The sequence below is a fragment of the Macaca nemestrina genome, chromosome 11 (assembly GCF_043159975.1).
Source record: "Macaca nemestrina isolate mMacNem1 chromosome 11, mMacNem.hap1, whole genome shotgun sequence".
NCBI classification, from domain to species: Eukaryota; Metazoa; Chordata; class Mammalia; order Primates; family Cercopithecidae; genus Macaca; species Macaca nemestrina.
This window is the reverse complement of record NC_092135.1, coordinates 98,999,431-99,024,624: the sequence shown is the minus strand read 5'-3', so window position 1 is coordinate 99,024,624 and position 25,194 is coordinate 98,999,431. Positions and strand designations below refer to the sequence as shown.

At 45.3% G+C, this 25,194-nt stretch overlaps 1 protein-coding gene across 6 annotated transcripts in view; it reads right to left on the bottom strand.

The window, feature by feature from the left end:
- Positions 1-5,786, bottom strand: part of LOC105468108 (CASP8 and FADD like apoptosis regulator) — a 55,531-nt gene extending 49,745 nt beyond the window's left edge. The window contains exon 1 of one of the 6 annotated variants that reach the window (XM_011718087.3): positions 5,642-5,786. The gene's annotated coding sequence lies outside the window, so the exon portion shown is untranslated. Of the gene's footprint in view, positions 1-2,911; positions 3,814-4,189; positions 5,219-5,396; positions 5,619-5,641 lie in introns of those variants that run through there. The other 5 variants (XM_011718086.3, XM_011718088.2, XM_011718096.3 and 2 more) reach the window with 5 other exon arrangements.
- Between the last annotated feature and the right edge of the window lie 19,408 nt (positions 5,787-25,194).

Here is a 25,194-nt window from a genome sequence, read left to right as displayed (position 1 = left end):
ATTAAATTTCAACTTGGCAGGTATATTTGCTCAGTTTACACAACAGATTCTCCATTGTAACTAAAGGGCCAAACTTGGCCCTTTGGGAGATAGCTCTGTTCAAAGTCAGAAATTGTACATGATACTAGGGATATAAAGTTCTTAAAATTACTTTTATATAGCATTCATTTTCTATAAAAAGCACTACCTGCTTTTTGCTCTAAGAAAATCTGGAAAATAGAGAAAAGTAGAGAAGAAAATAAAAATTAAAATTAAAAATTAAATTAAATAAATTTAATAAAATTAAAAATAAAAATTCCCCACTTGCTTCAGTCTCATCACCATCCCTGGTACCTACACATCCGTCCCCCTAGTTTCTCATCTCTTGCCTGGTTCCTTGTTCTAGGTTCCTTGACATTCCTGGTGACTACCCAGGTTAAAGGGATAGACTCATTCTACATTTAGGCTGAATGATAGCCAGCACATTTACAGAAAGCCTAGGCAGACAGCAACTGATATAGTGTCTCCTCTGGGGATATAGCTTTGTGCTATATATAACTTGCCTGTGCTACCACATATTTTATTAACAGCTCCATCACGGAGCACAACCTTATAATTACTTACCAGATTAAAATAATCCAGCCTTATGATTATTTGCCAGATTAAAATAATCCAGCCATGGCTTAGAATAGAACTCAAGTCAAGTATAAAATCTGAACTATGGGGTTTCAATAGCATACCATGGCCAAGGTTTTGAGTGAAACTTTTGCGCTGCTTCTGTTTTCCAACCAGAAAGGGAGCTCCAGATAGCAGAGAGAGATTTACGTGCTCCCATTCCTTAGCCCCAGTAGGTGCTCAGTAAACGGTGAAGGAGTTACTTTTTTCATTTAACTCTTGATTCAAAGTTGTGGTTATTGTTGCAAGGAATTTGGTTTACTCACCAGATAGTATTCCAGCAAGAGACTGTCAGGTACCTACTCTTTTAAACAATCTCATTGACTTTGAAAACTACTTTTGAAAGCTGCAAGTAAAAACAAACAAAAAACACAGATATATAAGCCAAAGGGAAGATACAAAGGAAGTTCAAGGAGAAAACTCAAGAATTTCACAAGTAGGTAAGGTAGCTTTGGTTCCCATTTCTAAAGTCACATGACTAAAGAAACTCATTACCCTGGGAAACATTTTAAACCTTGGAGTAAGTAACTATGAGAGGATTTTTCAATTACATTTTTTAAAGTATATAAATATACATATAAATGATTCACTTCTTCAACTGAAGAGTTCACTGCAGAAGATACAAATTATCTTGAGTATGCAGATGAAAGTAGTATCAAGTGGTGTGTAGCTTCTCTTTCATAACAAGTACTAAATCAACAAAGATGGCAACTCAGTATCGAGAATAAGAGAAAAATAATGTAGAAGATGTTTATCTATTTGGGCCAAAAACCTAAATCACCAAAAAAAGAAAGTGGCTAGAAGTGGAGACCAAAATACAGAACAAGTGTTGAAAAGCAAGCAATTTTCGAAGTAGAATCACTTGAATCCAGGAGGCAGAGGCTGCAGCGAACAGAGATAGCACCACTGCACTCCAGCCTGGGCGACAGAGTGACACTCTGTCTCAAAAAAAAAAAAAAAAAAAATGTAGCTGGGTGTGGTGGTGCGCACCTGTAGTTCCAGCTGCTCCAGAGGCTGATGTGAGATGATTGCTTGAGCCCAGAGTTAGAGGCTGAAGTGAGCTATGATCACCACTGTACTCCAGCCCGAGCAACAAGCAAGATCTCACCTAAAAAAAAAAAAAAAAAAAAAAAAAAAAAGGCCCCACCTTGAATCTTTTTTAGAAAAAAGCAGGTTGTAAATAAACACAATTTTAAAAAATGAAATATTTTGCAAACTAGAAAACAAAAATATTATGAGTGTTTTTTAAAAAAAATATGTAAAAGACTGTATTTGAGAGCACAAATGTGGTAAAAAAACAAAACAAAACAAAACATTACACTGAAACCTTTGGTTATCTGTAGGGAAAGAACCCCTGGGGGTTTTCTCTATTTACTTTGCATGTATTTTAACCCAGGTAATTGTAATACAACTTGACTGAAGAGTGTCTGAAGAAAATGCATTACAGTACAGAATATTAGGTACGATCCTGAAGCAAGTGCAAAGACAGCCGCTGAGCATATGAAAGTACAGAGAAAGGGCACCAGGGTGGGGTGTCAAGTCTTCTGAGGGGAGATGCCAGGAGGAGAGTATAAGGGAGATACAGGGCATTCCAATAATGATAGTGCTTTTCACCTCACCGATCTATAGTAAGAAAGAACGATTGGGTTCTGCAAGTTACCTGGGCATACTAAAAGAAAATACAAAACAAACAAACAAATAAACAAAAAGAACCCATGGTGTCATAACTGCCCCACCATGGCCCACAGGCTTCCTCCAGGCAGGCTGTCAGTGGATCTTGTCTAAACTGCCTTAACTCGAAGTTACCTGTGTTTAGGTAACTGTTGAGTCTTCCTCAACCATATTGTGAGGTTATGGGGACAAGAACCAAGTTTAGATCCATTTCTATGTCCTCGGCACCCAGAACTCTACCTGGCCCAGAGAAGCTCAATAAATGTTGGTAGGATTATACTGAATTAAAGGCAAGGAGGCATTGGAGTCCATAAACACGAGTTTAATTAGCCCCTGGGGCTCTACAGGGAAGAAATAATCAGACTTCAAGGGTGCCCCATTCCCCAGAGTCCATTCCTGGTATTTGAAAGAGCAATATGCCTCGGAGTGTTGTGAGTCCACTGGAGGCTCAAGGAGGAGACCTAGGGCCAAAAGCGAGGACTCAATCCTTTTCTGCCAGTATCGGGGGACAGTGCCCCAACGTCTCAGGAGCCCAGGGCGACACCAGCCCCGGGGCGGGGATCGGGCAGGATTCTCATCTACTCACGCCCGGGCAGCCGTCGGCTCTTCCCACTGGATCTCCGCCGGGACCAACTCCCACCCTCGCCGGACAAGCTCAGACCTGCTGCTCCGCAAAAGCAGAATTGGAAATGCTCCAGATGGGATGAGGAACGAGGACAGAAAGTCAAATATATCAACAGGTGGCTTCGCCGGAGGGCGTCCGAAAACCTCTGCCTACTGAACCGCTTCACGCCTAATCCCCGCCGCCCACCGGCTGAAATGTTACAAGACATAAATTCTCGAATCCTGTCTGCGGAATTCCCCGCCCCCGCGCAGTTGAAACTTGCACAGGGCCACTCGCGTGTCTCTGGGTGGTGATATTCTCCATGCGTGGTCAAAGGGCTTATGCATATCTCAGGACAGTTACGTGCGGCCCCACCAGGACTGAGTGGGGACCGCCGGTGCGCCCCCACCACCTACTAGGAGCTGCAGTAGGACCTCCGATGCCCCAGGGGCCTAGGCAATTTACGTTTCAGCTTCCTGGAGGCCCCCAGCCCAAGGCTCAAAAAACTGCACGTAATCCCGCCCACCCCGGGTCATGCAAGACTTTCGGGGGTAGGGGGAAACCCAGCGACCCTGCAAATGGCTTCACCTTGGAAACCGGTACAAGGAAGCAAGCAAGTATAAGGAAGCAAGTAACCGGTGTAAGGAAGCAAGTAAGGAGGTCAAATGTCAGTTACAAACAGAAACGTAAAACATAAAGTCGCTAGAGAAAGCCATTTTAACGAGGACATTTGACCCAAAAGCTGTAAGTAAAACAAGTATTAACAAAACAAGAAAATGTATGTAAAGCAAACATTTACAAACATTAAATGTATGTAAAGCAAACAGTAAACATTCAAAACTCCCTTTCGACCCAGTCTTTTTTGTTTAGATCTTGGAGTTGGGCCGGGCGCGGTGGCTCACGCCTGTAATCCTAGCACTTTGGGTGGCCGAGACGGGCGGATCACCTGAGGTCGGGAGTTCGAGACCAGCCTGATCAATATGGAGAAACCCCGTCTCTACTAAAAATACAAAATTAAGGGCATGGTGGTGCATCCCTGTAATCTCAGCAACTTGAGAGGCTGAGGCAGGAGAATTGCTTGAACCCGAGAGGCGGAGGTTGCGGTGAGCAGAGATCCGTGCCATTGCAATCCAGCATGGGCAACAACAGTGAAACTCTGTCTCAAAAAAAAAAAAAAAAAAAAAAAAAAAGATCTTGGAGCTCGAGCCAGGTTTTTTGTTAAACAAAACTTTTGTAAGGTTATTTAGGGGAATCACCAACCCGAGAAGGGCCAAAAACTCCGTTCTTCTTATCTGAAATCTCTCTCTAAAGCAGGTCAAACCTTCCAGAGCCCGCTCTCAGTTCTAGATTATTGCAGTTTGTTGATATTCAAAACGCTTTACTTATGCTATATGCTAACCCCCTACTGGTTTCACCCCTCATTGCTTAAGAACAAATTTCAAATGTCAACCAATTAAAACATTCGCAAGACCTCTGGCGTCCTTGAATTTACTTCCTACTCCGTGGAGCCAAAAACTAATTCTGAATTTCAGTGGCCTTTGTTCTACTGCGTGCCACTGTTAATATTAAAAGAACATGGCCTTCTGTCCAAATCCGGACACTCTCAAGTAAGAACATCTTCAAGTCATTTTACATTTCCCAGTCCTTTTGAAGCGGTGGAAAAATGGCAGAAACAGGTTCATTTTAAAAGGCTCCAAAAACGTTTCTTCAGTCAGGCATTCCCAGCTTTTCCAAGGCAAGCTTTCCTTGCACTTGGGCAAAATAGATATTAAACTGCTCTGGAAAATAACAGCCCTGACTAGGCTATTGTTAAATTCCCTACAGGGCGGCGGCTCCCACTGAGTGAGGTCGAACGCACACACAACTGTTGGGAAAGTCCACGTTCCCAACAACTTTCGAAAGGAAAAGTGCCAGATCTTCTCAACAGTTCACTCCAAGAATTGAACTCTCAAGATCATTTTAAGCAAAGTTTACACAACGCTGAGGACCCGCCACTGAAGCTCGCGGGTGGGCCTCTGCGGTTGCGGCTGCAGGGGGCGGCTAGAGTTAGCCAAGGTTTACTTCCGGTCTCTCAGGTCCATTGGGGTGAAGCTCGGACCGCAGTGGCCCAGGTCGCCCCTTTTTGGGAATCCGGGGCGGAGTTGCCAGCAGAAAGGGTTCGGGGTTTCGGAGCGGGGCGGAAGCGGAAGCGGGGGCATTCCGCTCAGCCCGCGGTAAACAACCGAGATAAGAAATCTACAAAACTGAGTCAGGTTCCAGAAGCGCCCCCGCCATCCCCTGGCCACTGCCGGCCACCTGCAGTTTCCCGGAGCGCAGGGCTGTGAGGAGCGGCAGGAGTGGGACGTGGGCGCGTGAGCGCGCGGCGGCTCAGGGCCTGCTGCAACGCTGACTCAGGGCCGGGCGTCGGGGCTTGGGGTCTGGGACAGCTCCGGCGCCGCCGGCGGGGGGTAGAGCGTGGGGCACGTACCGTCCTGTCGCGGCCGGACTCTCCTGCCGCTGACACCTCAGCCTTAGCTCCCCTAGACGCCCGAAAGGCGCACGCAAGATGGAGGCAAAGAAACCGAAAGCCTGGAAGCGGACTCGGAAGCGGACTCGGTGCTGGGCGATGGCTGTTCGCAGCGCTTCTCTCCCACACCCCCTCCCGTGGTCTTTGGATAGCCCTGGGCTTTGCCTCAGCTGTCACTGGACAAAAGTCCAATAGCCGGCACTCACTGTGTTAGGCCGAGTCCCCATCCCTAGCTCCGGGAGTCCTTTTTAGTTGAGACTCGTCGGTGAGGCTGCCAACTCGCTGTTTCCTGCTTTGGCTTGTGTGACTGAGTATGCAGTAACCGAGGGTGGATGTCGACACAAGTTCCACGCGTTAGGAGTAAACACTGCGAGGTTTTTTGGGGTTTTTTTTTTTTTGCTTGCTTGCTTTCTTCTTTTTTGAGACGGAGTCTCACTCTGCGGCCCAGGCTGGAGTGCAGTGGCGCAATTTCAGCTCACTGCAACATCCGCCTCCCTAGTTCAAGCTATTCTCTTGCCTCAGCCCCCCGAGTAGCTGGAACTACAGGCGCGCACCACCACTCCCGGCTAATTTTTGTGTTTATTAGAGACGGGGTTTCACTGTTGGCCAGGATGGTCTCGAACTCCTGACCTTGTGATCCGCTCGCCTCGGCCTCCCAAACTGCTGGGATTACAGGCGTGAGCCACCGCGCCCGGCGCGAGTGTTTATGATTTGATGTCTGGGAGTCATAGCAAACGTGAACGCACTTTGTGGTTTTTTTGTGTGTATGTTGTTTTTTGTTTTCCTTCTTGAGACAGGGTTTCGCGCTGTCGCCGAGGCTAGAAGGCAGTGGCGCCATCACGGCTCACTGCAGCCTGGACTTCCTGCGCCCAAGCCATCCAACCCCCTCAGCCACCCGAGTAGCTGGGACCACAGGCACAGGCCATCATGCCCGACTAATTTTAGGGTTTCACCATGTTGGCTAGGCTGGTCTCCAACTCCTGGCCTCAAGTGATCCTCGCCCGCCTCGGCCTCCCAAAGTGCTGGGATTACAGGCGTCAGTCACCGCGCCCCGCTACGTTTTTATTTATTCCTATTATCTATCTACTTTATTGTGATTCTTAAAAAGCTTTAACTTTTCTTGAAATAATTTTAAACTCACAGGAAAGGTGAAGAATAATACCAAGAGAGACTAACTGCAGGACGGCATGAAGAGCTCAGGATTCACCCCTAGTGAAACTGAAAATTATTTAAAACAACAAACAACCATTAACTATTTTAAGCCTCTGAAATGGTCCTAAGGGCAAACAGCAAATGAAGAAACATGTATTCCAAAAAATCTATAAAAATTCTTGCATCAGAATGTGAGAGTTTGTGGTATTTAAAGCAAACCTCTCCCTTTGTGCAGCAAGACAGACTCCACTCCAGACGGCTGCAACTAAGAACCTCTGTCTTCCCACAGCTCCCAGACAGAGACCAGCATGTCAGCATTTCTCATCTTGCCCCAGCTACCTGATGCTGAAGCTAAATCCTGGGGAAGTGTGGTGGAGAGGTGGCAAAGTCCTTCTTCCGTTCAGAGGCTCTACCTTGGGTGGAGTGCTGAGACACAAGAGGAGACTTTAGCTCTTTTTCTCCATTACTTTCACCCCATATTCACCCCCAACCTTTTTTTTTTTAATCTCTCCATCTTCCCAAGATAGTTACATTCTGATTTTGATTAATCTTCAGTACATATGCTATTATAATCATGTAAACGGTAGTCACAGCCAAGTTATGTACCAAACTATGATTACTTTTCCTTTCCCACACAACTTTTAGTTTTTTCTGGAGTTAATAATTGTCTTGTTTTGTTGGTTTTTCCATGTAATTAAATACTAAACTGTTTGTCAGTTATCCAAGTTTGGTTTTTTGTTTTTGAGAAAGGGTCTCACTCCAGGCTGGAGTGCAGTGACCCGCTCACAGCTCACTGCAGCCTTAACCTCCTGCCTCCTGAGTTCAAGGGATCCTTCTGCCTCAGCCTCCTGAGTAGCTAGGACTAGAGGTCCTAGCATGCCACCATGCTAGGTGTGCCACTACAGGTGCCACCATGCCCAACTAATTTTTAAAAAATTTTGAGGCCGGGCACGGTGGCTCAAGCCTGTAATCCCAGCACTTTGGGAGGCCGAGACGGGCGGATCACGAGGTCAGGAGATCGAGACCATCCTGGCTAACACGGTGAAACCCCGTCTCTACTAAAAAAATACAAAAAACCATCCTGGCTAACACGGTGAAACCCGTCTCTACTAAAAAATACAAAAAACTAGCCGGGCGAGGTGGCGGGCGCCTGTAGTCCCAGCTACTGGGGAGGCTGAGGCAGGAGAATGGCGTGAACCCGGGAGGCGGAGCTTGCAGTGAGCTGAGATCCGGCCACTGCACTCCAGCCTGGGCGACAGAGCGAGACTCCATCTCAAAAAAAAAAAAAAAAAAAAAAAAAAAAATTTGTGGCCGGGCACAATGGCTCACGCCTGTAATCTCAGCACTTTGGGAGGCCGAGGCGGGTGGATCACGAGGTCAGGAGTTCAAGACCAGCCTGGCCAAGATAGTGAAACCCCATTTCTACTAAAAATACAAAAAATTAACTGGGTGTGATGGTGGGCGCCTGTAATCCCAGCTACTCAGGAGGCTAAGGCAGACAATTGCTTGAACCCAGGAGACAGAGGTTGCAGCGAGCCTAGATTATGCCACTACACTCCAGCCTGGGAGACAGAGCGAGACTCCATCTCAAAAAAATACATATATATACACACACACACATATATGTGTGTGTGTATATATATGTATATATGTATATACTATATAGTATATGTATCATGTTCATATATATACACTATATATAGTAGAAGTGGAGGTCGTGGGTTGGGGGAAGTCTTGCTATGCTGCCCAGGCTGGTTTTGTTTTTTGTTTTTTGTTTTTTTTTTGAGACAGTCTGCTCTGTTGCCCAGGCTGGAGTGCAGTGGCCAGATCTCAGCTCACTGCAAGCTCTGCCTCCCGGGTTTACGCCATTCTCCTGCCTCAGCCTCCAGAGTAGCTGGGACTACAGGCGCCCGCCACCTCGCCCGGCTAGTTTTTTGTATTTTTTAGTAGAGACGGGGTTTCACCGTGTTAGCCAGGATGGTCTCGATCTCCTGACCTCGTGATCCGCCTGCCTCGGCCTCCCAAAGTGCTGGGATTACAGGCTTCAGCCACCGCACCTGGCCCCAGGCTGGTTTTGAACTTGCCTCAAGCGATCCTCCTGCCTAGGTCTTTCAAAGCACTGGGATTACAGGCATGACCGCCGCTGCTCTTGGCCTTTCTTATCTTTTCAGTACACCAAGAAAATTTTATTACAGATCAGCACCTGTCCTTAATTTGGAAACTACTATTCAAGAACACCTAGCTTAGCACCTCCATCACCACCTCCAACGCACCCTATCCCAAGTGAAAGCCATTTCTGGTTGTCAGTAGAACCATCACAGTGGATTTACCCCAGGCCCACCTTGCATGCCCACTGATTCTCACCACTTCAACACACACCAGTATGACTTCTAACCCAGCATATCCATATGTCATTCCCTGAGGGCTTTTTCTGGCTCACATTGGAAGCCCATATTGTCATCCCATTTGGCAAACCAGTAGGGGCAGGCATTTAACCCCCTACCCCTGTGCCATCCTCATCCTTTGGCTTCAGCAGCCCTCAAAGAATGACTATACACCTATGTTGACACTCCCACCTGCAGTCCACTTTCCATTTACATCCTCTTACAAGCCACCCCTTGGGCTTAGGGATGTGCATACTTGCAGCACAGTTTGTCCCTGGGGTATAGACTTGGGGAAGAGGCCAATGTAGGCCCTGGTGGGAGGCTCAGGGCTCTTTGAGTAGAGAACATCAGGTCTTGGGTACCCAAAGAGGGTTTTTTGTTTTTGTTTTTTTGAGACATAGTCTCGCTGTGTCGCCCAGGCTGGAGTGTAGTGGTGCAATCCTGGCTCACTGCAACATCTGCCTCTCAGGCCCAAGTGATTCTCCTGCCTCAGCCTCCCAAGTAGCTGGGATTACAGGCGCGCACCACCATATCCGGCTGATTTTTGTATTTTTAGTAGAGACAAGGTCAGGACGAGGTCAAGACCAGGCTGGTCTTGAACTCCTGGCCTCAAGTGATCTGCCTGCCTTGGCCTCCCAAAGTGCTGGAATTACAGATGAGAGTCACCACACCCAGCCCCAAAGAAGGTTTTAAACAGAGGGTCTCAGTGTGGGCATGTCCTCTTGACCTTGCAGACTCCTCCCACCTCTGATCATTCTCCCCACCTGAGGGAAGGGCACAGCCCAAGAAGAGCTGGAGCAAGGCCCTTCTAAATCAGGGCCCACAACAGGACCCTGAGTGCCTGGGTCCAAGGGCAGTATTGCTTAAGCTTCTCTGACTTTCTCTTTCCACACTTCACAAAGTAGCAACAAATGTTCACGTTTTCGTCAAATTCACTGGTGGTAAACCTTGGCTGCACGTTAGACTGTCCCCAAGGAGCTTCAAAAACCTCAGTGGCCAGGTACCATTCCAGACTAATTATATCAAAATCTCTGAGAGTGAGACTCAGGGATTAGTAGTTTTTAAAGCTCCCTGTATGATTTCAACATACAGTTCAGTTCAGAACAACTGATCTAATCCAAACATTATCTCACTCCCTCAACCACAACCCAATTTTCAGATGAAGAATCTGAGGCTTAAAGTGAGTTAATAAATTGAGAAATCTCACAACTAGCTAGTGACAGAACTAGGACAGGATGCCAAGAATTTATCTAATGCTTTTCCTTATATCACAGTGGGTGACTTGGGAAGTAGAGAATTAATAGCCACAGCAATGACTTTATATCTACTCTCTTAGTCACACATCCCGCCTCAACTCCTCTGACATTCTATGAGAATATATTCTTGGCTGGGCATGGTGGCTCATGCCTATAATCCCAGCACTTTGGGAAGCCAAGGCAGAAGGAACACTTGAACCCAGGTGTTCAAGATCAGCCGAGGCAATGTAGGGAGAGCCTGTCTCTACAAAAAAATTTAAAAATTAGCCAGGTGTAGTGATGCATGTATGTGATCCCAGCTACTCAAGAGGCTGAAGTGGGAGGATCACTTGAGCCAGGGAGGTTGAGGTTGCAGTAAACCATGAGCACAGCACTGCACTCCAGCTTCGATGACAGAGTGAAACCCTGTCTCAAAAAATATATATAAATAAATAAATAAACTTAGTTTAAAAAGAATACATTCTTTTTTTTTTTTTGGATGGAATCTCACTTTGTCACCAGGCTGGATTGCAGTGGCATGATCTCAGCTCACTGCAACCTCCGCCTCCCAGGTTCAAGCAATTCTCCTGCCTCAGCCTCCTGAGTAGCTGGGACTACAGGCGCGTGCCAGCATGCCCAGCTAATTTTTTTTTTCTGAGACAGTCTCACTTTTTTACCCAGGCTGGAGTGCAGTGGCGTGATCTCAGCTCACTGCAATCTCTGCCTCCTGGGTTCAAGCGATTCTCCTGCCTCAGCCTCCCTAGTAGCTGGAATTACAGGCGCCTGCCACTACACTCAGCTAATTTTTTGTATTTTTAGTAGAGACGGGGTTTCACCATGTTGGCCAGGCTTGTCTTGAACTCCTAACCTTGTGATTCACCCACCTCGGCCTCCCAAAGTGCTGGGATTACAGGCGTGAGCCACCGCGCCCAGCCATAATTTTTATATTTTTAGTAGAGACAGGGTTTCACCATGTTGGCCAGCACGGTCTCGATTAAAAAAAAAAAAAATACATTCTTGAGAAGAATAAATAAACACCTAATTCTAATATGCTGGTGCTATGGTTTGGATATTTGTCCCCTCTAAACTTCATGTTGAAATTTGATCCCCAGTGTTGGAGGTGGGCCTCATGGGAGGTATTTGGGTCATGGGGGCGGATACCTCATGAATAGATTAATGCCTTCCCTTAGCGGTGAGGGAGTTTTTCTTCTATTAATTCCCACAAGAGCTGCTTGTTAAACAGAGCCTGGCACTTTCCCCTTTTTCTCTGTTTCTTCTTCTCTCACCATGAGAGAAGGCTTTTGCCTTCCACCACGGGTGGAAGCAACCTGAAGCTTTCACCAGAAGTCAAGCAGATGCCAGTGCCATGCTTCTTGTACAGCCTGCAGAACCACGAGTGAAATAAACCTCTTTACTTTATGAACTACCCAGTCTCAGGTATTCTTTTATAGCAACACAAAACAGACTAAGACAGCTGGGTTTGTATAGAAATAGTCAACTGTAGATTTGTAGCAACAGACTTCACAAGCAAAGCAAGATGCAGAAATTAGTAGTTAACTAAGTCATTTCCAGAAATATAACTGGCACTATTACATAAGAATTAATAGTACTGCCTCTGGAACTAGTTCTGGGTTTGCATTCCAGCTCTACCTCTCACTAGCAGAGTGAACTTCTCGGTAAGTTTCCTCTTTGTGCCTCAATTTTCTTTTTTCTTTTTTTTTTTTTTTTTTGAGATGGAGTCTCGCTCTGTCGCCCAGGCTGGAGTGCAGTGGCGCGATCTTGGCTCACTGCAAGCTCCGCCTCCCGGATTCACGCCATTCTCCTGCCTCAGCCTCCCAAGTAGCTGGGACTACAGGCGCCCACAACCGCGCCCGGCTAATTTTTTGTATTTTTAGTAGAGACGGGGTTTCACCGTGGTCTCGATCTCCTGACCTTGTGATCCGCCCGCCTCGGCCTCCCAAAGTGCTGGGATTACAGGCGTGAGCCACCGCGCCCAGCTGTGCCTCAATTTTCTCATCTGTAAAAAGGGAATGACAGTAATAGTCCCAACCTCATAGAATGAGTACACAAATTAATCTTTTTTTTTTTTTTTTTTTTTTTTTGAGACGGAGTCTCGCTGTGTCGCCCAGGCTGGAGTGCAGTGGCCGGATCTCAGCTCACTGCAAGCTCTGCCTCCCGGGTTTTTACGCCATTCTCCTGCCTCAGCCTCCCGAGTAGCCGGGACTACAGGCGCCCGCCACCTCGCCCGGCTAGTTTTTTGTATTTTTTAGTAGAGACGGGGTTTCACCGTGTTAGCCAGGATGGTCTCGAACTCCTGACCTCGTGATCCGCCCGTCTCGGCCTCCCAAAGTGCTGGGATTACAGGCTTGAGCCACCGCGCCCGGCCACAAATTAATCTTTAGCATATGCCTGGCATGGCCAGGCAAGGTGGCTTATGCCTGTAATCCCAGCACTTTGGGAGGCTGAGGTGGGAGGAACACTTGAGGCCAAGAGTTCAAGACCAGTCTGGGCAACATAATGAGGCCTTGTCTCCACAAACATAATTTTAAAAAATCAGCTCAGTGTGGTAGTAAGCACCTGTAGTCCGGGAGGCCAAGGCGAGCATATTGCTTGAGCCCGGGAGTTCAAGGCTGCAGTAAGCTGTGATCACACTACTGCACTCCAGCCTGGGTAACAGAGTGAGACCCTGTCTCTGAATAAGATGCCTGGCATATAGCAGGTGCTAAATAAATTAAATACTATGTACTAGGCATTGATCTAGCCTCTGGGAATATAGTGGAAGGAAAAAGCAAAGGTCCTACACTTGGAGCTTAGAAGTTATGTTGACAACTTCCATTTCACCTTTTCCCAAAACTTTCCCCCCATGGTTAAGTGCAAGTGAGCAAATACTTTATTTTATTTTATTTTTATTATGTACTTATTTTTGAGATGGAGTTTTGCTCCCGTTGCCAAGGCTGGAGTGCAATGGCACAATCTCTGCTCACTGCAACCTCCACCTCTTGGGTTCAAGCAATTCTGCTGCCTCAGCCTCCACCACCATGTCCAGCTAACTTTTTGTATTTTTAGTAGAGATAGTGTTTCACCATGTTGGTCAGGCTGATCTTGAACTCCTGACCTCAGGTGATCTACCCACCTCGGCCTCCCAAAGTGCTGAGATTACAAGCATGAGCCACCATGCCCGGCCATTTATTCATTTTTATTTTTCAGAGATGGAGTCTTACTGTGTCACCCAAGCTGGAGTGCAGTGGTATGATCATACCTCACTGCAGCCTCAAACTTCTGGCCTCAAGCAATCCTCCTGTCTCAGCCTTCTGAGAACCTGGGACTACAGGGATATGTTATGGTGTTTGGCTAATATTTTTAATTTTTGTAGAGAAAGGGTCTTGCTTTGTTGCATAATCTAGCAAATAAATTTAAAAAATAACTTATGTCACACCAGAAGGCTACGCTATAATATCCATTCATTGGCAAACATTTTTGAGCTCCTACTATGTGCCAAGTACTACACAAAGAAATAGAGGCCAGATGCAGTGGCTCACGCCTGTAATCCCAACACTGTGGGAGGCCAAGGCCGGCAGATCACTTCAGGTCAGGAATTTGAGACCAGCCTGGCCAACACGGCGAAACCATCTACTAAAAATAGAAAAATTAGCTGAATGTGGTGGTGCATGCCTGTATTCCCAGCTACTCCGGAGGCTGAGGCAGAAGAATTGCTTGAACCTGGGAGGTGGAGGTTGCAGTGAGCTAAGATCGCACTGGCCTGGACGACTGGCTCAAAAAAAAAAGAAAAGAAAAGAAAAGAAAAAGATAAAAACGAAATAGAGTCTTTGTCCTCAAGGAATTCCTAAAAGGGACATTGAGCTGTAAAACCCTTATTGAATAATGCAATACTATGCATGCATTTCCATGTATTTATACATACAATTTTATTGATAATATATAAAAGGTAATGCCTTGTTTATCAGGAGATAATTTTTACCCAACAACCTAGCCAAGAATTAGGGATTATTAAGAAAAAGAGGTGCCTGTAATCACAGCACTTGGGGAGGCTGAGGCGGGCGGATCACCTAAGATTGGGAGTTTGAGACCAGCCTGGCCAACATGGTGAATCCCTGCCTCTATTAAAAATATAAAAAATTAGCCAGGCATGGTGATGTGTGCCTGTAATCCCAGCTACTCGGGAGGCTGAGGCAGGAAAATCGCTTGAACCCAGGCGGCAGAGATTTCAGTGAGCCAAGATGGCGCCATCGCGATCCAGCCTGGGCGACAAGAGCAAGACTCCATCAAAAAAAAAGAAGAAAAAAGAAAAAGAGGCATTTGCATGTACAAAAAAGGTGTCACTAAACTAACTCAGTTTGTTTGGAAGATCCTTGGGGTCTAGTTATTTTCATCACAAATGTTAACAAGTTCCTTTGGCTGGTTTCCTACATTATAATGAGCTGAGAATTAGGAAGGAGCTTCCAGAGCTGGATCAGGAATAAGAAGTGGCCGCTGGTTATGAATGAAGCAAAATAATATGTGATGAAAATGACAGAAAAATCATTTTCTGTCATGGCATCTCTGCCATGGACCAGTGCGATCACAGATGCTTTTGGTCAGAGGTTGAGTCAGAAAAAGGTTTAAAATGTTCTGTGCATGCTGTTTTAAGAGGGAGAAAAATATTTAATGCATTTTAGAAGGCTTTTTGTGAAAGAAGATTCAAATTTTTAAAAGGTTTAATTCTTATAGACTTGAGTTATCTGGAAGATTCACTTAAATGATGATACCAAATAACTGGGAAAATATTGCCTTTGATCATTATTTATGCAAAATAATAAATTCTGCAATAAGAACAATGTAAAATATAATGTATAATAAAAATGTTGCTTATAGGTTAAAGATGAGAGCAAAAGGAAGACTTCAAGCTGGAATTGCAGAAGGAGGATTTGAGAGTATTGCTGGGTCTGAAAATTGAGCAAAAGCGTAATGGCAAGATTGAGTGAGAGGAGGTGATGGTCTAAATGAAGTTGAAAATGTTAAAAATGCAGCAGAATAGCCTGGGTAAAATGGCAAGACTCTGTCTCTACAAAAATTACAAAAATTAGTCAGGTGTGGTGGCTCGAGCGTGTGGTTCCAGCTACTTGGGAGGCTGAGGTGGGAGGATCATCTGAGCCCGGGAGGTTGGGGCTGCAGTGAGCCATGATTGCACCACTGCACTCCTGCCTGGGCAACACAATGAGACCCTGTCTCAAAAAAAAAAAAGTGCAGCAGAGTAAATTCCTGTTTGATCAACTTCTTACAATGAATGTTTACAGCCCTTGCTGGGTTAGAAAATCAGTTTGAAAACATATTTTGTATATTTCTTTCGAGTCTATGTGTACTTAGTCTAATTCATGCATTTATCCAGTAGACATTCGTTGAGTACTTACTAAGTGTCAGGCGTCATTCTAGGTTCTGAGGGTGTCTCTAAGAACAAAACTAGCTGTACCCTCAAACTGATCCTAGAATGTAGACTACTAAGAATTAACAGAGAAAACACTAAAATTTGTATGCTTATTAATCACTGTGTAAGTAATAAATGCAAGTCTTGGCCGGGCGCGGTGGCTCAAGCCTATAATCTCAGCACTTTGGGAGGCCGAGACGGGTGGATCACGAGGTCAGGAGATCGAGACCATCCTGGCTAACACGGTGAAACCCCGTCTCTACTAAAAAATACAAAAAACTAGCTGGGCAAAGTGGCGGGCGCCTGTAGTCTCAGCTACTCGGGAGGCTGAGGCAGGAGAATGGTGTGAACCCGGGAGGCAGAGCTTGCAGTGAGCTGAGATTCAGTCATTGCACTTCAGCCTGGGCAATAGAGCGAGACTCTGTCTCAAAATAAAATAAAATAAAATAAATGAAAGTCTCGGGCCGGGCGCGGTGGCTCAAGCCTGTAATCCCAGCACTTTGGGAGGCCGAGACGGGTGGATCACGAGGTCAGGAGATCGAGACCATCCTGGCTAACACGGTGAAACCCCGTCTCTACTAAAAAGATACGAAAAATTAGCCGGACGAGGTGGCGGGCGTCTGTAGTCCCAGCTACTTGGGAGGCTGAGGCAGGAGAATGGCGTGAACCCGGGAGGCGGAGCTTGCAGTGAGCTGAGATCTGGCCACTGCACTCCAGCCTGGGTGACAGAGCGAGACTCCGTCTCAAAAAAAAAAAAAAAAAAAAAAGAAAGTCTCATTTAAATAAAACAAAAGCCTTGTGATCTCCGTTAGTCAGAGTAACATAGATTTGGCTGGGCATAGTGGCATGAGCCTGTCGTCCTAGCTACTTGGGAGGTTGAGCTGGGAAGATCGCCTGAGCTCGGAAGATCAAGGCTACAGTGAGCTGTGATTGCATCACTACACTCCAGCCCGAAAGACAGAGCGAGACCCTGTCTCAGAAAAAAAAAAAAGTAATATAGATTTAATACAGTAGACAGTGTGGTGTAGCAGAAAGAACATCGGCTGTGAAGTCAGAGATCTGAGTTCAAATTTTGACTCTGAGACTTAATAAATATCTGTGTGACTGTAGCCAAGTTAATGAATCTCTCTGAACCTAATTTTTCTTATAATAGAGATAGTGAAGACCTTCTTGTGTAAGAATAAATGGAATACTATGTGTAGTGATGGTAGGTCAAGTTTATGAAGAATTGGGCATGCTTTGCTTTGGTGAGAGCATTGGTTTAGCTTTGGGGAGGGCCCATAACTATTAGGGGCATAAAAGGAAGAAGAGGGTTTTGTTTTCGTTTTTGAGATGGGGTTTCGCTCTTGTTGCCCAGGCTAGAGTACAGTGGCACATACTCAGCTCACTGCAACCTCCACCTCTCGGGTTCAAGTGTTTCTCCTGCCTCAGACTCCCAAGTAGCTGAGATTACAGGCACCTGCCACCACGCCTGGCTAATTTTTTGTATTTGTAGTAGAGATGGAGTTTCTTCATGTTGGCCAGGCTTGTCTCGAACTCCTGACCTCAAAGTGATCCAGCCGCCTCAGCCTCCCAAAGTGCTGGGATTATAGGCATGAGCCACCATGACTGGCAGAGAAGAGTTATTTTGGAGATAAGAGGATAAATGTCAGTTACAGGTAAATGGGAATTTTGGTATAGCCCATACATTAGATACTATTGTGTATGTTAAATTTCATGGATATTGTCTTAATTCATTTGGGCTGATATGATAAAATAACATAGACTGGGTAGCTTATAAACAACAGAAATTTATCTCTCACACTTCTGGAGCTGGGAAATCCAAGATCACTGGCAGATTCAGAGTGTGGTGAGGGCCTGATTTCTGGTTCATAGATGTGGTCATCTTCTCACTGTGCCCTCATATGGTAGAAGGGACAAGGGAGCTCTCTATGATCTCTTTTATAAGGGCACTAATCCCATTCATGAGGATTCCACCCTCATGACCTATTCGCCTCCCAAAGGCCTCACCTCCAAATGCCATCACACTGGGGATTAGGTTTCAACATGAGTTTCGGGGGAAACATTCAGTCTACTGCAGGTATGATAGTGATATTGTGATCATGTAGGAGAATGTCTTTGTTCATGGAAAACACACACTGAAGAATCTAGGGGTAAAATATCATGGTGTCTGCACATTACTGTCAATGATTCAGCAAAGTGTGTGTGTGTGTGTGTGTGTCTAGAGAGATAAAGTACTTGTGGCTAAATGTTAACAATTGGTGTCTGTAGGTAAAGGGTATATGTGTATTCTTTAAATTTTCTGGTTTTCAGGTTTTGTTTTGTCTTGTTTGAGTTTTGTTTTGTTTGAGACAAAGTCTCTCTGTCACCCAGGTTGGAATGCATTGGCATATCAGCTGACTGCAACCTCCACCTCTTGGGTTCAAGCAATTCTCATGCCTCAGTCTCTGGAGTAGCTGGGACTACAGGCGTGCACTACCATGCCCAGCTAATTTTTGTATTTTTAGTAGAGACAAGATTTTGCCATGTTGGCCAGGCTGGTCTTGAACTCCTGGCCTCGTGTGATCTGCTCACCTAAGACTCTCAAAGTCCTGGGATTACAGGCATGAGCCACCACACCCAGCCTGGTTTTCAGGTTTGAAAATAAAAAGTTGGAAAAATATCTACACATGATTCTGTATTCCACCAATTGTATTTGGGACACAATGTAAGACTTTTCAAGCACATAATTTTACTTAAAAATACTATCTTGAGGTTTTTTTGGGGGGCAGAAATATGAACAATTTCTGTGCAAATATTAGTCAAAAATACCATATCCAGAGAAAAATACATTCTCTGATGTTCAATAAAAATTAACATACATTCTGGCCGGGCGCGGTGGCTCAAGCCTGTAATCCCAGCACTTTGGGAGGCCGAGGCGGGTGGATCACGAGGTCAGGAGATCGAGACCATCCTGGCTAACATGGTGAAACCCCGTCTCTACTAAAAATACAAAAAACTAGCCGGGTGTGGTGGCGGGCACCTGTAGTCCCAGCTACTCGGAGGCTGAGGCAGGAGAATGGCGTGAACCTGGGAGGCGGAGCTTGCAGTGAGCCGAGATCGCGCCACTGCACTCCAGCCTGGGTGACACAGCGCGAGACTCCGTCTCAAAAAAAAAAAATAAAAAAAAATAAAATAAATAAATTAACATACATTCTACTTGGAAGACATTTATCAGGGAGGTGCTTTGCACCTCCTATGTGATTGTATATTAATTTTTTTTTACTTTTTATTTTTATCCCCCTGATTAATCTATTTTGTTTGCTTGTTTTTTGAGACAGGGGCTCCCACTGTTGCTCAGGCTAGAGTGTAGTAGCATGATCATGGCTCACTGACACCTAGACCTCCCAGGCTCAAGCAATCCTCAGTAGATGGGGCTACAGGCACGTGCCACCATGCCCAACTAATTTTTTATTATTTGTAGAGACAGGGTCTCACTATGTTGCCCAGGCTGGTCTTGGATTCCTGGGCTCAAGCAATCCTCCTGCCTTGGCCTCCCAAAGTGCTGGGATTACAGGTGTGAGCCACTGCACTCTGACTGCTTTATTCTTTGCACATGTAAGGCCATGTAAATCTAAGAATGTGGAAAAGCCTAAATGAAGTATACACAACTATTTGTGGTTCTAGTGAATTTACATGTTCTGCTCTGGTAGCTGGAGTAACAGGGACTGGAGTACCCTCCTGCCTGAAACAATTAAAAAACCGCGTAGACAAAATATCTACCTGCATTCTACCGTGGGCAAGTAGCAAGACTCCATCTCTTAAAAAAAATTACAAAAGAACAAAGAACCAGGAAAAGATCACTCCTATGAGAAAAATAACAATCAATCAATCAATAGAATTATACCCAGAAATGCCATAGGTAATAGAATTAGTATATTTGCCTTGGCTTTTGAGGTGAGGTAAAACAAACAAACAAACAAAAACAAACAAGCAAAATAATTAGTACATAGGGATACTAAAACAGATTCTATAGCCATATTTCAATAAGATAGAGGAAAGACTGAGCATGTTAAGTTCAGATACGGAAGATATAAAGACTCATATTAAAACTATAGATGGGGCCAGATGCAGTGGCTCACGCCTGTAATCCCAGCACTTTGAGAGGCCAAGGTGGGAGGATTGCTTGAGGCTAGGAGTTTGAGATCAACCTGGGCAATAAACAGAGACCTCATCTTTAGAAAATAAAAAAATTAACTGGGCACGGTGGCACACACTCTCCGCTACTCAAGAGGTTGAAACAGAAGGACTCCTTGAGGCCAGGAATTCAAGGCTACAGTGAGCTATGATTGTGCCATTGCACCACTCCAGCCTGGGTGACAGAGTGAGACGCTGTCTCTGAAAAAGAAAAAAAGCTCTAGATGGGCCAGATGTGGTGGCTCATGCCTGGAACCCCAGCACTTTGGGAGGCTAAGACAGGAATCACTTGAGGCCAGGAGTTCAAGACCAGCCTGGGCAACATAGCAAGACACTCATCTCTACAAAAACAAACCACCACCAAAAAACACATACAAAAAAACTTCTAGATGCAAACTACAATGTCTGAGGTGAAGAATACATTGCATGAGGTTAAAAGCAGATTAGATACTGAAGAAAAAATTAGTGACCATGAAGACACACAATATAAATTATCTAAAATGAAATACAGAGGCCATGGATGGTGGCTCACGTCTGTAATCCCAGCATTTTGGGAAGCTGAGGTGGGCAGATCACTTGAGGTCAGGAGTTCTAGACCAGCCTGCCCAACATGGCGAAACCCCATCTCTACTAAAAATACAAAAATTAGCCCAGTGTGGTGGTGGTCGCCTGTAAACCCAGCTACTCAGGAGGCTGGCAGGAGAATCGCTTGAACCTGAGAGGTGGAGGTTCCAGTGAGCCAAGATTGTGACATTGCACTCCAGCCTGAGCGACAGAGCGAGACTCCGTCTAAAAAAAAAAAAAAAAAAAAAATAGTAAAATGAAAAACAAAAAAAAAACTGAAAGAGAAAAATAGTGAAACCATAACACAGTATCAGGGAGGCTAATATATGTGTAATTAAATTCGCTGAAGGAGGGGATGGGAGATAGAAAAAATACTTGAAGAGGCTGGGTGCTATGGCTCATTCATGCCTGTAATCCCAGCACTTTGGGAGGCCAAGACGGGTGGATCACCTGAGGTCAGGAGTTTGAGACCAGCCTGGCCAACATGGCAAAACCCTGTCTCTATTTTAAAAATAACAAAAATTAGCCGAATGTGGTGGCGGGTGCCTGTAATCCCAGCTACTCAGGAGGCTGAGGCAGGAGAATCACTTGAACCTGGGAGGCAGAGGTTGCATTGAGCCCAGATTGCGCCACTACACTCCAGCTTGGGCAACACAGCAAGACTCTGTCTCAAAGGAAAAAAAAGAAAAGAAAAAATTCTTGAAGAAATAATGGCTGAAAAATTCCAAATTAGACAAAAACAAACCCATTGATCAAAGAAACTTAATGAGCTCGCTTCCTCTAAGCAGCTTGAGGTGATCTGCAGAAATGGTTCACTATTCATTTGCCCTAGAAAACTTCACAAAATCATGCAAATCAAAAGGTTCAAATCTTTGTTTTTTTTAAGAATATGGGTGAAATTATCTGGGCCATCAAGGGTAGGCATACACGAGAAGCCACCAAGTATCTGAAAGATGTCACTTTATAAAAATACCGTGTAGAAGCCACGTTACAATGGTGGAGTTGGTAGGTGTGCCCAGGCCAAACAGTGGGGCTAGACACAGGGTTGCTGACCCAAAAAGAGTGCTGAATTTTTGCTGCACATGCTTAAAAATGCAGGGTAATGCTGAATTTTGGTTTTGGATATAGATTCTCTGATCATTGAGCCTATCCAGGTGAACAAAGCACCCAAGATGCACTGCTGGACTTACAGAGCTCATGGTCAGAATAACCCATATGTGACCTCTGCCTGCCACATCGAGATGATCCTTACTGAAAAGAACAAATTCTTCTTCTTCTTTTTTTTTGAGACAGAGTCTTGCTCTGTCACCCAGACTGGAGTGCAATGGTGCCATCTCGGCTCACTGCAACCTCTGCCTCCCAGGTTCAAGCGATTCTCCTTCCTCAGCCTCCTGAGTAGCTGGGATTACAGGCCAGTGCCACCATGCCCAGCTAATTTTTGTATTTTTAGCAGAGACGAGCTTTCAGCATGTTGGCCAGGCTGGTCTCGAACTCCTGACCTCAAGTGATCTGCCCACCTTGGCCTCCCAAAGTGTTGGGATTACAGGCATGAGCTGCCACACCTGACCAGAACAAATTATTCTTTTTTTCTTTCTTTTTTTTTTTTTTGAGACGGAGTCTCGCTGTGTCGCCCAGGCTGGAGTGCAGTGGCCGGATCTCAGCTCACTGCAAGCTCCGCCTCCCGGATTTACGCCATTCTCCTGCCTCAGCCTCCCGAGTAGCTGGGACTATAGGCGCCCGCCACCTCACCCAGCTAGTTTTTTTGTATTTTTTGGTAGAGACGGGGTTTCACTGTGTTAGCGACGATGGTCTTGATCTCCTGACCTCGTGATCCGCCCGTCTGGGCCTCCCAAAGTGCTGGGATTACAGGCTTGAGCCACCGCGCCCGGCCCAGAACAAATTATTCTTTAACCGGAAGAGGAAGTTGAATTGAAGAAAAAGGTATCTCAAAGAAACTGAAGAAACAAAAACAAAAACTTGTGGCATGGGAATAAATTCAGAATAAAACAAATGCTAATAAAAGTTTGCAGCCAGGTGCAGTAGCTCATGCCTGCAATCCCAGCACTTTGGGAGGCCGAGGCAGGTGGATCACTTGAGGTCAGGAGTTCAAGACCAGCCTGGCCAACTTGGTGAAACTCCGTCTCTACTGAAATACAAAAATTAGCTGGACATGGTGGTGTGTGCCTGTAATCCCAGCTGCTCGGGAACCTGAGGCAGGAGAATCGCTTGAACTCAAGAGGCAGGGGTTGCAGTGAGCCTAGATCATGCCACTGCACTCCAGCCTGGGTAACAGAGCGTGAGTCTCAGAAAAAAAAAAAAAAAAGTTTGCATTTGGAAACCATTATTCTAAGTGAAGTAGCGCAGGAATGGAAAACCAAATGTCATTATGTTCTCACTTACAAGTAGGAGCTAAGCGGCTGGGCACAGCGGCTCATGCCTGTAATCCCAGCACTTTGGGAGGTTAAGGCAGGCGGATCGCTTGAGGCCAGGAATTTGAGACCAGTCTGGCCAACATGGCGAAACCTAGTCTCTACTAAAAATACAAAAATTAGCTGGGTGTGTGGTGCTCACCTGTAATCCCAGCTACTGGGGAGGCTGAGGGAGGAGAATCACTTGAACTTGGGAGAGGGGGTTGCAGTGAGCCAGGATCGAACCACTGCACTCCAGCCTGGGTGACAGAGCAAATGAGACTTTTTCGCAAAAAAAAAAAAAAAAAAAAAAAAAGGTGGGAGCTAAGCTATGAGGACACAAAGGCATAAGAATGATACAATGGACTGTGGGGACTTGGGGAAAAGAGTGAGAGGGAGGTGAGGGATAAAAGACTATGTGTTGGGTACAGTGTGCCCTGCTAAGGTGATAGGTGCACCAAAATCTCAGAAATCACCACTAAAGAACTTGTTCATGTAACCAAACACCACTTGTTCCCCAAAAACTTATTGAAATAATAAAAAAAGAAGCTTGATGAACCCCAAGTACAAGAAACATGAATAAAATTACACCAACAAACATGATAATCAAATTGCTTAAAACCAATAATATGCCCTGGATATGAATGACCTATCAATCTGTCCCATAACTTTCTCTTTGGACAGGAAAGGACTAAGCTAAAGACACAGTATCTCTGGAATTTTGCCAGGATATGAAGTTTAGTGTCTGCTCCATTCCAGATTTTTTTTCTTTTTTGAGATGGGGTCTTGTTCTGTTGCCCAGGTTCAAGTGTAGTGGTGCAAACATGGCTCACTGCAGCCTCGACCTCCTGGGCTCAAGCAATCCTCCCACCTCAGCTTCCTAAGTAGCTAGTACTAAAGGTACATGCCATCATACCTGGCTAATTTTTAATTTTTTTGTAGAGACAAGGTCTCCCTATGTTGCCCAGGCTGGTCTTGGACTCCAGGACTCATGCAGTCCTCTGGCCTTGGTCTCCCAAAGTCCTGAGATTACAGGTGTGAGCCACCATGCCTGGCTAAGACTTTTTAAATGAACCAGACCAGCCCTAACACAAGGGATTCAGTCCTAGACAATAGCAGCTGTCACCAGCTTTCATCCCAGATGGCCTACCAGTTACTGTCCAGAGTTGTTCCATTTCTCTTCTTTGCCTGCCTGGCTTGATGATCCCCTTGAATTAGAATCTATGCTCTTGTCCTTGCACCATCTTACTTGCATAACCCATTTGGACAGGATTTTCTGGGTTTGGCTGTTAGCATTCTCTTTAGACATTATTTGGTAAATGTTCTCTGCCCCAGACCTCAGAACCTATACCACATGGACCCCACCACCATTCCTACCCATTTTTCTGTGAAAATTTTCCAGAAATAAATTTATCATCATGTGGCCAATCAACCCACTACAATCTCAACCAAGGCTGCATATGCAAAACCACTTTGTTGTTTTAGCTTTTGTCACTTTTTGGAATTATACATTTTGTTATGCTATTTATTCCCCTTAGCAAGAATAATTAATTGCCCTTAAAGGATAGTGGAAGGCAGAAAATAATGATGTAATGTGGAGCATGCTCAGAAATATTAAGTTAGTTTTTCCACCAGGATATAAAGGTCCATCTTCTGCTGAGAAGTCTATGAGAGGCCAAGTAATCATTTATGAGAGTGGCTGCATAACACACTGGTTCACTGCAGACTCTCTTATTGGTTTTTGATACATTTTCACACAGGCTTCATTTGCCAATTGTGTTGTTTAGTTGGGAAGTAAAAGGCTCTTGAGATTGGGGTGGAGATGGGGAGGGGAACACTGATCGATTCCTGGCTTGGGACAGGAGATTGTTGCTGTATTGCTATACTCTTACAGGCATCTCCTTTATCAAAATATAGCCAAGATGCGAAATTGAAATAGTAATTCTCCTTACTTAAAAATTCTTTCTTTGTTTTTTTGAGATGGAGTTTTCGCTTTTCTTGCCCAGGCTGGAGTGCAATGGCACAGTCTCAGCTCACGACAATCTCTGCCTCCCAGATTCAATCGATTCTCCTGCCTCAGCCTCCCAAGTAGTTAGGATTACAGGCGTGTGCCACCACGCCCGGCTAACTTTTTGTTTTTAGTAGAGACCGCATTTCACCGTATTGGTCAGGCTGGTCTCAAACTCCTGACCCCAGGTAATCGTCCCAGCTCCGCCTCTCAAAGTGCTGGGATTACAGGCATGCGCCTGACTCCTCCTTGTTTAAAAATTCTAGTAAGTGGCCAGGCGCGGTGGCTCACAACTGTAATCCCAGCATTTTGGGAGGCTGAGGTGGGCAGATCACAAGGTCAGGAGTTCAAGACCAGCCTGGCCCACGTGGTGAAGCCCTGTCTCTACTAAAAAAAGTACAAAAATTAGC